Source organism: Chinchilla lanigera, unplaced genomic scaffold (assembly GCF_000276665.1).
Source record: "Chinchilla lanigera isolate Chin_1 unplaced genomic scaffold, ChiLan1.0 scaffold00116, whole genome shotgun sequence".
NCBI lineage: Eukaryota > Metazoa > Chordata > Mammalia > Rodentia > Chinchillidae > Chinchilla > Chinchilla lanigera.
Genome location: NW_004955517.1, coordinates 1,914,984 through 1,930,064, shown reverse-complemented (window position 1 = coordinate 1,930,064; position 15,081 = coordinate 1,914,984). Strand labels below are relative to the sequence as shown.

At 48.2% G+C, this 15,081-nt stretch overlaps 1 protein-coding gene across 1 annotated transcript in view; it reads left to right on the top strand.

The window, feature by feature from the left end:
* The window catches only part of Atxn7 (ataxin 7), a gene marked incomplete at its 5' end in the record, with an annotated part of 83,379 nt that overhangs the window by 50,364 nt on the left and 17,934 nt on the right, over positions 1-15,081 (top strand).

Below are 15,081 nucleotides of genomic sequence, written 5' to 3'. Positions count from 1 at the left end.
TGACTGCGGCTTCCTCGGCCAGGGCTCTGTGGACGTTTATTTTATTCATTTTGTTTCTTGGCTTCTGTCCTATGAACAAAACAGCAGCAAACACCCCCCGCCTTGCTCCTCTCCCAGTCCTGTAGGAAAATTTCTCTAACAGAAGTGGTGATACATTTGTTTTTGTAAGCTTCCGTTTATTTTTCTAAAGCCCCCTTACTGTGTTCCTTGTGCCACCCATATGGTTAATTTTAATTTGGCTTTGAAGAAAATTTCTCAGACAAGCACAAACCTTTTTTTAAACTACCAGTATAGCACGTCTTCTAAAACTGAGTAATATTCCAAAATGAGTGATGATTTTTAAAAATATTCTTGTAAGCAGTTACAGGCAGTTCATTCTGTATGGAGTTTATCAGGGAAGAAGCCTTGTTCCCTTGAGCCAGAATTCCTGTCTGCAAACCTTGCAGCCTCCTGCAGGGGAGCAGTTATGGGTGAGATTAATTGTAGGACTGAGGAAAAACTGTGACTCATCTTGTTTCTTATCTTACCATCTTCTTTGCAGTTTGTGTAACTGGTTGCCTTTTAGCGATGTTCATTGTTTGTATCAAATAATGACTGGGTTAAGGGTTCTCACGAAGCCGCGTAAATCAGGCCGCACAGACGTGTTATGTTTGTCTGCTGTACGTGCACGGACTGTGTCTGAGTCCCGAGGAGCCGTGCACCGTGAGATCAGACGACGCCTGCCGGAGCAAGGCTGTAGCACGGTGTTGGCCCCCAGGTGAATCATCCGCCGGAACTTCACCGCCCGCCTCCCCTAACCCATCCGGGTACCTAATGAGCGCTGGGTAATAACAGAGCAACGTTCTTTGGGAAAGCTGATCTGACTCTGGGTAGCAGGCTTCCAGGAGCTCAGCGAGTGAACGGCTTGGTATTTCCAAGTTTGAAAATACTTTCTGCCCCTTTCAAGGGCTCCTTGGCAGCAGGTAAAGAATGTTAAAGTGCCTGTAAATGCCAATTGAGGCCAATTACAACTCTCCCGGCCTGCTGAGACAGTGAAGTGGGGTTAGCGGAGGCTTGTGTGTCTGTAAGATGGAGAACCGGCTACTCGTGACGGGAACACAGTATTTCACAACTGCCAGCAGTGTATTTGTTGCTCTGCGAAGCAGTGACAGCGACACTGACGCTGACACCCCGACCCGCCACCGCAACTCAGGGCTTCAGTTTGGGGAGTCCCGGGGTTTGTGGAGGATTTGACTAGGTTTTGTAATAAACCTCTTTCTGATGGACGGTGACTCTGCCTTCTCTTCAGATGATTTCTGACTTCCAGGTGGTCCTTGGTTGTACCACGATGGACACAGTTACCGAGCACTAAAGATGCGCACAGCATCGCATGCCGTGCATTGTGTCGCCTGCTCCCCGGGCAGGAGGCGGCAGTACAGCTCCAGGTGCAGGCTGAAGTCTCTTCCCCACTGGCTCCTCCCCTGCAGGTGCCAGACTGCAGACTGCACGCTGGCTGCGCCTGCCCTCTCCCCAGGTCCCCACTGCCCCGCAGCTGCGGCTCAGTTCTCTCGTGCTCGCAAAGATTCTTCAGGGTTCGCTCTGCACCGGGGTGGAATTGCTGTTGCAGCCATTCGAACTGGGGCCGGTGTGATTTTCGGTCTGCAAGGCACACGGATGTTACTCTGTTGAAATGGTGTTTTAGTTCATAGTCTTTGTAGTATGATAATTATTTTTGTAGGGAAGAAGAAATATGGCCACACATTACACATACACCTAAATATGAGCAGTCACTGTTAGGCTCAGTATCAGGAGAAACCTTATTTGGATAGGGTATCAGAGCATGAATTAAAGAAAATAATAATGCTTTCCAAGCAGGACAGTGTGCTTACACATTTCATTCAGGGCATTAAAAGAGGCATGTCTGAGTTTTTCAGACTTCGTAATCTTTAGCTGCTTTATTTCCAGTCTTGGTGCCTGTATATGTTTAGTGTATGAAATGATATTTTCCTGGTCTGTACTACCATTCGTCCCTTTCCTCAAACAGGTGTTAAAAGTACGTTTGAACTACTCGTCTTTTACTTACGTATCAGATTAAACATAGTTATATGTAGTCACATGTTTGTAGTATCTAAGACATTTGATAGAATCCACACTGGTTTCTCTCAGGAGCACAGAACTGTATTCCCAGCACTGTCATGGATTGGCTGGTCCTCGTGCCTTGCCCTCACTGGAATTCACCACGTGTAAAGGGTGCACTGAGAGGTGGGCGTCTGTGCTGGGAAGCGTGGACAGGCCGCACTGGCCAGGCGAGGAGGGCAGGGATGTGGGGCTGGGGCTGGGCCTGAGAAAGGCCCTTTTATTCCCATTCTCTTTTGTGATTGGTGACCTCAGGGAGTGCACAATAATGCTAAGACCCGTTACATTCAGACTCTGCATGAAGGAGCTTTTCCCTGAATTAACCTAGTCCTTATTTTTGCTCATTAATTTTGGGGAGAACTATCCGCACCCTGTGCTCCTGAGGCCTGCTGATGGCTTGTTCTTTTTGTTCCTCTGCTGTGTTACAAGAGCCACGGTAGTTGAGGAGTGTGTGGCTGAGGCTGTAGGAAATCTGGGAGATGGGTTCGCTCTCCCCTGGACCTTGCCATCCCAGGCGTGTTGGAATAAGTGCTCGCTGTGAAAATAAAAGCAGTGTAGCTGCTGTTCTTTTGTTTCAGAGTCAATTAGGAATTTATGGCTGGCCTAATCTGAGCCATTTCCCACGCCTCAGATCTCTTCTTTATGCTTCCCAGGTAAAATAAATTTCCACGCATATAATTCATGATTTTGGCAGATTTTCTTTGTAGGGTGAAGAGGTTCTGTCCTCCCCTCAAAGTGTGTGTTGTGGTCTGTCAGACATCTGAGCCACCCATTATTATTCAGACTTAGATCTGCGGCAGTTTTTCCATGCCGTTTTGACAGTGCGATCTGTCTGTTGACAGGAGGAGGAAGAGGAGGAGGAAGAGTCGTGTGGGCAGGGTGGTAGGGCTGAAATAGGAAGGAGACTGGCCAGCAAGACGCTTCACCAGGACCCACATGGAGAACTTTCTGGGTTAAAGGCATAGGAAAGCCTCAGCTGTAGGCTCCCAGTGACTGAACACCAAATTTTGGTGAAGCAGCAGTATGTGAAATGATACGTGTTTTGAAAACATGCACAGAAAATGGATCAAGGTTTTTGTTACTAGATGTAGAAGGAAAAGTGTGCATAAGTGTAACGAACTTCTTTAAAGTTTAGTGAGCGTAAAGATCGTATAGGGGAGATAAAATGTGGGCAGGCTGCTGATGTTTTAACCTTAGGAGTGCTAGCTCTTTTGAGACTTAACATGAAGGTTTTGTAGTGAGTTGTGTACATTTTCTCATCTCCTTGGCAGTAGTAGCAGTGTTGCTTTAAAGGTATTCAGAAAAATTAGTGTGAGTCATTCACATTTTACCAGGTTAAATTTATAAATTCTGGCTCCTCCAGTTCTGGCAAATTGCCTTTCAAATGGAAGGATTAATTTACACCGGCCAGGACGCCTTGTATGACCATATTAGATGAAATTAGACTCCACCCCCTGTTTTCTGTTGATCTGCCAGGACCTTTGTAATTCAAGTGCTTTTTACAGTAGTAGCAAATGTTACATAAGCCCAAACATGGAGCATATTTGGAGTTGGTGGGCAGACCCAAATCATGATGCAAGCCTGCAGTAGCAAGTGTGCACCGAAGCACATCCAAATTCTGTGAATGGAAGGTAACAAGACGCCTCTCCAGAGCAGCGCTTCCTCTGCACAGGAGCTGAGAGCTCCACTGGGTAAGTTTTCCGAGGCAGTTTCCAGAGGCTGGGCTTGGCTGGGGGCCCGGTTCTGGATGAGCCTGCAGAAGGTGGGTTAGGGCCTGCTAACACTGTACAGAGCCGAGTGGGGGGGAGAAGAGTTCGTGCAGGCCTCTTTCCGCCTGCCCGGCAGTCGTCCTGCCCTGCCAGCCGGCCTAGAGGGCTGTCCTGCTCAGGGAGGGGACGGAGGGAGCCCTGGAGAGCGGGGGGATCAGAGTGGGGAATCGTAGCAAGACAGATTAGCTGCTGCAAGCTGTCCACAGGAGCCATTGTGAAATGTCATTTGAGCGACCTGGCCAAAGTTCAAATGCAGACAGGAGTCAAGTTTGCTATTAACTCAACAAAATGCTGAGGTATGCACCGAACAGTTCCCGTACCTCAAAACAGGGAGCACATCGGTTACACTGGTCTCTAAAAATGGAGGAGCATTGTAATGCTCTTTAACTGTTTCTTGTGAGTGTGTTTTTTTTTAATCTTGTGGTAAGTGAGGTTTTATGACAGGCAGTTTGCAGAGTTTCCTGTAGAATGTGTTTGAAAACTGTTTTGTCAGATACTTCGGCTCTACAGCAAAGTTTCAAACAGAACGCTGTCAGGAGGAAGAACAACTTCAAAATACGGTCACCCTAGGAAGTCATTCAGTAACGTAAATTGAGTGTATGAAAATGTAATTGTGGACCAGCAACCAGCAAAGAGAATTTTCTGCAGTGGTGCTGTGAGGGTGGCCAGAGGCGCCGAGCTGACTCTCCCCCCCTCAGGCCTCTCTGTCCTCGTGCAGGAAGTGAGGTGACAACCGAGTTCTGTTGCTCGATTCAAGTTTCGTTCCGCCTGCAATAACGAGCGCGACTACATGGTTTTAACGGGGGTTGAAACTTAGCTCTGCAGTTGCAGGATTGGAAATAAAAATAAGTCTTAAGCCTTCAATCACATGCTGTTGATTATGATTTTTCTAAGAACTCTTGTCAGGTAGTTTTAATGCTGCTGTTTCTGGTTTCATTTTTGCATATCACTTCTGGTGTTTCATTTGTTGACACCCTCAGCCTGCAGGTGGAGCAGGTACTTTTTGTCTCTTAAAAACCTTTGCAAACTCATTGAAAACATCAGTGCTGTTAAGTAATTAACCAGTCATCCTTACCATAAAGTGCTCGGTGGAAGAGGGCTTAGCCGCGTTCTCGGTGTGAAGTTTTTGTTACTGCCGTGTTCATTCTCTGTGGCTCTCCTCCCCTCGTCCATTCAGAATGAGGCAGAATGGAAAAGGCTGCGGAACTTAGGGACGGAGGCGTGGGGACTGCGTGGACAGAGTCAGCACAGCGCTCCTCGGCACTCTGCCGCACCTCCGAGCTGCTGCTCCTGGAAGGCGGGAAGCCCTGTCCAGGTTCCTGCCCAGACATTTCAGTTTTAGAAAACAAAACAGCAGAACTCCTCCGATTTTGCTTTCTACCAAGTTTCCTTAGTTGTCTTTCCCTGCTTGCGTGAAATCTGGGCTGGAGTGGTAAAAGCATAGTTGTTGTTGTGTTGGGTTTTTTTTTAACTCTTTTTGCATTTTGATGGCGGCCCTGATCTTTCATTTGGAAAAAGCAGTGACCCAGACATGAAATGTGACCGACCATAGCTCTGCCTCCCTGAGGACTGAGTGCGGTGGCTGCTTGAGTTACTCGTGGCAGGACACATTGGACAGCTGTACTTGTAATAGCAAATTGTGGAATCTGTAGGGTGTTTTTTCCCTAACGGATGAAAGATTAAATCAAAAATAGATACAGGCCGATGGATTTTAGGGTTTATCCCCCCGACACACACACACACACACACACACACACACACACGCGCGCGCGCACTTCTCCTCTTCTTGCATGTTAGTGCCTGAGAAGTAGCGCATTTCACGTGATGTGGGTGGACAAGAGGCAGAGTGAGTGCTTACCAAGTGATGTGTGCCCGTTAAGGAGTCAGCTCACATTTGTTTCAGGCAGGGTGATGGGTAGCTGTCCTCTGTCAGCACCCTTCCAGGGACACCTTGCATCCTGAAGACAGTGGAGAAGGCCTCAGGGCTGTTAGCAAAGCAGAAGTGTCAGCCATTGTGTTTCCATGCGGGGTTTATGTAGTCAGAAACGTGACACAGGATCTCACAGGTGATATAATCGGTTTCGTGGCTGTTTTGTTCCAAGCAGCAAAAGATAGCTGTGTGTGCATACACGTGTGTGCATGCATGTTCCTGCCTCAGAATATTCCAGCACGAGGGCCAGATTCTGCGCCTGGAGTAGAATTGCAGGAACTTAGGAAGGGGCCTTCAGGAAGCCAGCTGGCCAAGCCAGCCGTTGCGTGGCCCTCAGGACAGGCTGTCTGTGGCAGTGATTACGAAGGAGAGACTTCAAGCTCTCAGCCACAGAGAAGACTCACAGTTTTTACCCCACTTTGTCCTCCCTGTTTCAATAAAGCATTTTTTACTCAGCGCACTTTTACAGATGTTTGCAGAGAGCTACAAGCTAGGCAGGCAGAGGAGGAATACCCCCCAGATACTCAGTAAGCCTTCCCTGTTTTTCACACACTTGAAAGCAAAGTTCAGAAAGAGCAGGCCCCTTGGGAGGGATTCCTGGCTAGAAGGTTATTTGAGGTTGCCATATTTCTGCTCCTTTTTTAGCAACATTATTTACAATCTGTTCATACCTGTCCCTCCCCCACCAGAGCGGAGCCTCTCCCGTGTAATCTGCCCTTTATGATCTGCGCTCCTGCAGGCTGAAGTGTGAATGGGTGTGCTCTGGTGCCACCCACCTGCCTGGACACGTGGCAATGCCGGGAAACCCATTCTCCAGTGGGGCCTTCATTTCTGCAGTAAAGCGCTGGCTTGGAGCGCTTTGGAGAGCTTGGTAACTCGATTGTAGACCTCCCGGGAAAAGCTGTTTCCGGCGACGCCCTGCTGTAAAGCCTCTCTTGCAGCACTTTCCTCTTACCTTTAATTTAAAGGCATCTGGGCACTGGGACGGGAGAGCTGCGTGGGCAGAGGCGGCAGTTGGAGACTGACTTGTCAGGGCAGCCGGTGTTGGACCTTCCTTTTCAGTGAAGTCCCTCTAGTGGAAATGATGCCGAGTGCTCTGTGGAAAAAACTTCCTTTCTCAAAGTTTTGCAGTGCTGTTTATAACCCACCTAAGCATGCTCCGAGCCGTCCGCCAGCCCCAGTGTTGACTAATTGTCTCTGAGGCTGCATGTCAGAGGTCGGCTCTGGATGCCCCCTTTTGAGATTTTACTGTTCTGGCGACAGCCCCCCTGGTTTGCTTCCTTTTCAGCAATTAGACTGCGGTCGCTTTCTCTAGAGCAGTCTCACCCTGTGTCTGAACCCGAAGTGGTTAGATCTAAAACGTGTAGGGTTGGGAGAACCCGTGGGAGCACAGAAGAGTAGCACCGTGCTCGCTGGCAGGGCCGTGGGAGTGCTTTCGGAAGGAGTAAGGAAGCGCACGGGAAAAGTTGGCAGCCGTCAAGATACCAAAGTTCTTGAATGCTGTGTCCCCGTATAGTCCATGTTGTGATCTTAAAGGCATGCCAAATATTTGTAATAGTTATTAGGAAAAATAGTAATGACTGTGTCAAACCCAGGGTTGTTCCAGGTGCTGTTCAGGGCAGTGCTCGGTTAGACAGTGTCTAGTGGCCATGGTATTCACTTAGTAAGTAAGTAATAGTTCAGTCGTTAGTCCAGATGATTGAAGATCCAAGTGAGAGCCAGCTTGAGTGACGGAAGTGGAGCGGAAACGCTGGTGCAGTGCACAGGGGATTCGCAAGACAAGGCGTGCTGGGAATCCAGCACACAGTCCCCACCCCTGTGTGCTCCCTTCCTCATCTTGGCTGTCTCTTCAGGGTCTCGGTCTTTAAGACAGACCGATGATGTCAGTTCACACGGCGCAAGCCGTGCTCTGCGGCCTGAGCGCGAAGCCTGACTGCTGAAGTAGAAGAGGGGCTGCCCGGGAGCACAGCTGGACGTCAAACAAATAGTGGAGAATTCTGGGAAGGGCTTCCTTCACAAGTGACCCAGAGGTTCTGAACTGAGCTTTTGCTACATTGTTTGCTATGCCTGAGTCAAGAATCTGTGTGTGCTTACCTGTGTGTTGCTGTGTATGCATGTGTGTGTGTGTGTGTGTGTGCATGTGTGACTGGAGTGCATGTCTCACGAAGTTGCCCAGGCTGGGTATGAATTTATGATCTTCCTGCTCAGCCTCCCAGGTAGCTGGGATTACAAGTGTGCACCACCATGTGTGGTAGTTTTTATATTTTTTTAGCCACATGTAAGCTTTATTATTATTAATCTTTGTTTTGAATACGAGTGATTATTGGGAGCCCTTGGAATGGGGCTGTCAGAGACTACGTGAAACGGTACATTCTTCGAGGCGTGTTCTAGTCCTTTCACAAACCCTGTTTGTGTTGTTTTGGTTTTTGTTTGTTGGTTGCTTGGTTGGTGTGCTTTTGTTTTTTGAAACAGCATTTTGCTCTGTAGTTCAGGCTGGCCTTGAACTCACTATGTAACCCAGGCTGGTCTCAAACTCATGACAGTCCTTGCTCAGCCTCCCAAGTGCTGGATTATAGGGATGCATCACTGTGCTGGTTATAAAGCCTTTTTATGCAGAGTGCATACCATCCTTACATGATGGAATATCCAAAAGTATGAATTTAATTTCATGCAAAGTTGTGGGATTCACAAATCATTCCTTTGATGGTAATCTGACCAGAATTTCTGGCTTTGGAGTCATCATCTGAATTTGAGACTTGATCTTCACCGTACTCCATCCTGCCTACAGGTCTTCCTCAGCGTCTCTTGAGTGTTACCAGGAAAGTAAGCCAACTTTTTATTTAAATAACTTTAGCTTAAATGAACGCCTTTTTTTTGGTGTGACTTTATTCATTTTTAGTTAAATTTTTTATTCATTTTGGGTTAAATGCTAAAAGCTGATCCCCTGACCTTTTCTCTAAGGAATGGTTAGTACAGACAGTTCCTTACTTACTGGTTAATTTAGGACTTTACAACTCTGTGATGATGTGAAAACAATACATGGCCAGTACATTTCCGGTACCTGGAAACCACACTTGAGACTTTGAATTTGATTTGCCCGCACTGTGCAGTTTGATACGGTATGGTGATGCTGGGAGCGCCCAGCCGGCCAGACGGTCCTGGGGTGGATGACTGAGGTACTGCAGCGCAGGCTGTTGCTAAGGTGTAGTGTTCAGTGTGTATAACACATGCACAGTTTCAGCTTAGCCCAGGGTTATTGTGAGGTGACCCTCTCCTAAGTTGAGCATTTGTATCTTCTGGCATAACGTAAAAATACATAAGCTAACCCCTCACATACTTGAGCAGATAACTGAGAGTAGAGATGGTTTGGTTTGTTCCCAAGTGATATCTGTCTGCACTGGACGGCAGGAGGTCTGCAAGTCTGTAACTCATCCCAGCTCCGCCAGCAGGCACCTCTGTCTGCTGCCTGGTTGTGATTCCAGAACCTCGCCACAGGGGTCCTGAGCTGGAGCCTGAGCACTCGTGGAAGAAGGCTTTCTGGGGGGACAGGTCAGGTGGCTGTCCACCTAGTGAGCGGCAGAGTAAGGGTAGGGACCCGTACTTCTCTGACTCTAAAGTTCTCGCCCTTTGCAGGTGATCTAAACGTCAAATATTTTCATTTTACTTCGGCTTCCATTCAGGCTGGTTACTTGGCTCTAGGAAGACTGGGAAGCCAAGCACGAATGAGTAGAGCTACAAGTACTGGCTGTGGGATCCAGCTCAATCCTGCAGGACAGGTGCTAGCTGCCCACAGTCCTTTGTTGATATGCTGACCTGAGAAGTTAGTACGCCACGCCAGACAGACAGCCCAGATTGTCACTTTGCACCAAAATTCAAAATTCACTTGTCAAGCCGCGTTCTGGAACTCCTTGCGGAAGGGGAGGAGCCGTGCTGGCTGTCATTCACAGTTGGCCTTTAGGACAGAGATTTCCAAATGGCAGGTTCTGAATTCCCACCCCAAATTTACCAGAAATGGTCACCAGTAGTCTTGCGTGTTCAGCCCATGTCGGCAAACGTGTGCTGTGCTGACCTGCTTTTGCTGAGCCCTTGGGAAAATGGGTGTCTTATGCCTCAGCCTCCTTTTCTGCCCGTCTCTCCTCTGGACCGGGTGGCCCTGCTTTGATAGCACCACTCAGTGTGGCAGGTCTTAGGGTACTTGCCCTTGGGTGCCGGAGCCACCCTCTGAGGCCTGCACCCTCCTGCAAGCTGTATGACCTGAGCACCCCACTCAAGTGCCCTAAACCCTTGGCTTCCTCATTGGGAACACGGGGACAGTAACAGTATCTATTTGTTCGGGGGATGGTCAGAGGGGATGAGATAATCCCTGTAAACCCACCAGCCACATAGTTCCTACACAGCAGACAGCAGCGGCAGCTGTTTCTGTTGAAGGTGACATTTCTCATCTGTCAGTTGTTTGGATTATAAAAGAGTAGTTTAAAAAAAGGGCTCAGTAAGATACAGAAAAGATCGCTAAGTGAAAGGCATTTTGTGGGGTTTCTTGGTCATTATCTCCTCTTGCACAATGCCTATTGAGAGTGGGACAAATTGATGCAGTGCTCATAATTGATAGTGTACGGTGCTCTATTTTGAGATGTGTGAACTGAGTCCAGAAGTCCAAAGCAAATTTCTCCTTTTTAAAACTGTATTTGATAAGCATGTTAGATATACAGTATCTATTATAGAAAAATTAAGCAATACGGGCTGGGTGTGGTGGTGCATACCTGTGTAATCCTTGCACTTGGGAAGCTGAGGCAGGGGGATTGCTGCAAGTTTGAGGCCAGCCTGAGCTACATAGTGAGTTCAAGGCCAGCTTGAACTACGTAGTAAGACCCTGTCTCAAAAAAAGGAAGTAAAAGGGGGAGTTAGAAAATAGACCTAGGACCTGTGGAGGAAGCACCAGGGATTGAACCCAAGCCCTTTGCTCTGAGCTATATCTTTGGCCCCCCCCCCTTTTTTTTTTATTGGAATGGGGTCTTGCCAGATCACTGAGTTTCTCGGGCTAGGCTCAAACTTGGCAATACTTTTGCCTCTGCATCCCAGAGTGCTGGGGTTACAGGCGTGCTCCACCGTACTTGGGAATAACTGCTTTTTAAAAGCTTGTATATATCCATCTGGATGTTTTTGAAGCACGCTTGATAGCATTTGAAGTTACAGTTTGCTTTGACTACTTTTTAGGTTACTGCCTTAATTTTAACACTTGTGTATTATAAGTATTTTTAGTTCTTTGCAAAGCAGTATTTATGACATAAAAAATTAGCTTTGAACTTCTCTTGATGTATACCTGTGTGTTAATACTTAATTTTTAAAAAATTTCAGCATGAATTTAAATTCATAAGCTCAGTATTCTTGGTTGCTTTCCATTTGGGGAAATCTATAGCGCTGTTCTCCCTTGCCTTGCCTCCTTACCCAGCCCTGGCCTTTGGGCATGTCACGTGTTCAAGCCACAAGGGGGAAGATGGCCGAAGACTGCGCTCTTATTCTGTCACTGTCCCTCTCTCCCCCTCCTCCCTTCTCTTCCTCTCTCTTCGCTGGCCTTCCCCCGTCTCAGTCTCTCACCCTCCACGTGCACGCCTGCCTTTCTGGCTCTGCTCTGAGCACCTTGTGGCTGCACTTGTCTGTCAGCCGGTCTGCCTGCCTGCGTCTCCCTCGCTGGAGCCATTCACAGTACGCTCCTCATGGGGGAGCAGCGTGTGCTTTTCCTGCAGTGGCACCAGATCCTAGAGAGAGAAGTGCTTTGAAAACTCAGCTTGGACTCCCAGCAGATCTCATTGCAGTTATGCTTAGCATCTGGCCACCACTTTGTCCACCTGATGCAGAGCTTCTCACCCTGCCCAGGAGCTTCCCCGTTCTTTTTGATCTTGCATCACACACTTCCTAGCAGCTGTAAGCCCAGTTTAAAATCTCACAAAACATAGGGACCTACAGTGAAGGATTGCGAGGAGTCAGACCCAACTGTAATAAGACTTGACTCTTCTCCGTCTTGTGAGGACAAACCGGTGCTGTCCTTCAGAGTTACCAGTCCATGAAGTGATCGGACAACTTAATTCAGTGGCAAGACAAGGGTTGGAGCTGGCGCTTTTCAGCCATGATGTCAGTTACACACACACACACATACACACAACCTGTTTCAAGTTTTAGTGAATGAAAATTCACACGATAGATTGCCATTCTTAGTTTTAAAATAGCTTTTATTTTATTTTTTTGAGGTGTTTTGTATTTTTTAACAAAGTTTGTAATCCAGTGAACACACCAAACAAAACTGCGCTGAGAAAACATTTCATAAATTAGTAAGTGTTAGGAAGTTTGGAGAAGTCTGGATCACAGGAGGTGGTAAAATAGTTCTTAATTTTGTTAAAGTAATTATAATTTTTTTAGAAATGTTGATGTGTCAGCAGACTTGTAACATTAGAGTAGCTTTGAGTCTTGATTTTCCAGTGCTGAATCCATACTGAGTGAATCCATACTGAATCCACAATCCATTTTGTGCCAGAAGATACTAACGAAAGCAAACGGAGCAGGTGTGGTGGACTCCCTGGACCACTCAGCAAGACCTTGTCTCAAAATCAGTAATGAAAAATGTGAGGGCGATGCTGAGGATGTAGTTCAGGCAAAGCCTTGGCTTCAGTTCCCTGTCCTGCAAGCAAGTGTGCGCACGCACGCGCGTGTGCACACACACACACACACACACACACACACACACAAAACAGGGAGGGAAGGGAATGGTAATGAGAAGAGAAAGTTGAAAGGACAAGCCCAAAGTTAGTTCTGTTATAACAGAGTATTCATTCCTTAAAAATTGCTGCACTATGCAGAATTGTGCAATGGAAAACCTCGTGTGGCTTACTGAGAAAATGCACTATGGCGTAACACTCAGAAACCTTACTAGCGACACACACAGAAAGATCGGGGTCTGATGGAACTAGCACAGCCTTACATATGTCAGATGCTTTTTAAAAGTACATAAACACTAGAATAAAGTGATAGTTTGCCTTCAAAAGAGCTGGCGTTTGCCTTTGAAGTGGGCACGGGGAGGGCTGCGGCCTATGAACTGTTGAGACGGGCTGGAAGGAGGCCACGTGAACCCAGCAGGAAGGCACAACGCCAGACGCGGACGGGTGACCTCAGAACGGCCGTGGTGAGCTGGCGGGCGGTGGGTGTCTCCCGCGCGCCTAGTTGTGCCAGGTGTGGCTCTCTGCATCCACCTGGCATGCTCCCAGACACACAAAGGCGGGATTCTCCAGCTGTCCCTCGTGATAGCAGTGGCTTTGGGATAAGTCTACGTTCCCAATTCAGGCTTTACTTAAAATTTTTTTAAATTGGGAAGCAACCATTATAGCAGACTTGATTACTTTTAATTAGATTGAGATTTTATTTAATCATTTGCTCTTAAGAGAAAATACAAATGCTACTTAAGTAATGGTGGGGCTGCATCCCAGTAACCCCGTGGTAAGCGACACGCTGTAAGTCCGGGCTGCATCAAGGCACCTAACCCGCCCAACATCCTGACGTCTGGGTGGCGCACTTGTAAGGGGCACGAGGCTGACCGGGAGCTGCAGCCCCGCACTGCCCAACACCAGGAAAGAGCCGGGAGGAGACGGGCAGCGCTTCTGAGTGCCCGTCGCGGTGCACTGCAGTAACAGCGGAAAACTCTCAAGTTGAACTGTCATAAGCTGAGAGCTGTGTGTGTATTTGCTCTCAGACAACGGTTTGAGAGTTCTGGTGCTCAGAGAACACAGGGAGCATGTTTCTTAGCTCCAGAGTTCTAGCGGGGGTTTTTCCTCTCTTTGTAACGTAGACATGAAGTTTAGTAGTACACTAAAGATGTACTCTTCAGGGCATAACACGGTGTACTTTCTGCGGATGACCGTGGATAAAAAAATTTTTAGTATTTTGTCATCTTAATGTTTTCAGGAAAATGTGCGGCAAGCTTACTAATCTACTGTGTCGTGGCCTTGGGGAAGTAGCTCTCATTTGAGGGTGAGGACACTTTGCTTCACTCTGAAGTCCCTCTGAAATGATGGGGGTGGGAAGGGCAGAGGGCACGGTCACGAAGTATGTAGGGGTCCGGGAATGTAGAATTGTCCTGTCCAGGGTACCGAGAGTGCCTCCAAGAGAGATTTGGCAGAATTGGGCTACCAAAGGAAGAGGGAATGAAAGAGTTGAAAATAACATAAAGAAAAATGCTGAGTTTTTAAAAATAGTATTTTATGTGACTTTGGTAAGAATGATGAAAATAGCTTGTGTTATAGAAGTCTGTAACACACCTTTAAGGACAAGCAGCAGTCGAGAACTTCGTTCGACAGGCCTGAGTATGCGGTGCCACAAGACGGGGGCTCGCTCACCACGGATGCGGCTCTGGAGGCGTCTGCCCATCTAGGATGGGCGCTCAGCGTCGGCTGCACAGTGGTGCCACACAGGGAAGCTTGTGGAAGTGGGTACCGAGGCCGTGTGCTTCAGCCCGCTGAAGTCCCGATGTGTGAGGGGTAGGGGCGTCAGCGTATTCCACAGCGCCTCAGGCCATCCCTGTGTGTAGCCAAGGTTGTGAACCACTGGGCTGGGGTCTTCTGGAAATCACTCCTTTCGCAAAGAAAAGCTGTGCCAGTCTTACAAGTGTTGACTGAGGACAGACGTTGCGTGGTTTGCCTTGTACAGATGAGAGGTGAGGCTCCTCCTCCGAGGCAGGACGCAGCACTATGAACACGCGTTTGTGATCGTGGGGGATGAGTGCTGCGGCGTGGAAGGGTGTTCAGAATGTTCTAGAATCACAGAGGAGACCACGTTCATAACAGAACAGCTCGTGCCCAGTCCAAAGGATTATTATAGTTACTTTCGTTCTCCCTCCCTTAAACACACGTGGGCAGTGAGAAAGAGGCTTTCATGACGATCACTCTCCTGTTAGCCTTCCTGACTGGATCACAGACTTCGGTGGGAGATTTGGGGAACTTGAGTTTGTCTGTGGAGAGCCTGACTCTGTCCTGCTGTGAACCAGACTCTTGAGTGCCTCCTACAGCATTGCTGGCCTAGCGGGCCTCCGGGAGCCAGGCGCCGCGCATGCGCCACGCATCACGGAAGGGCTGTGGGCTCCTGGGCGGCTCCGGAGGTCAGCACTTGAGCGCGGCAGAGGCCCTGCTCTCGCGCTCGGTGGTCGTGGTGCACGTCCGCGCCCGCACTCTGACTCCTCGGCATGGATTTGCATGTACGACTTGGAGTTAAGCGCATGTGTGATTT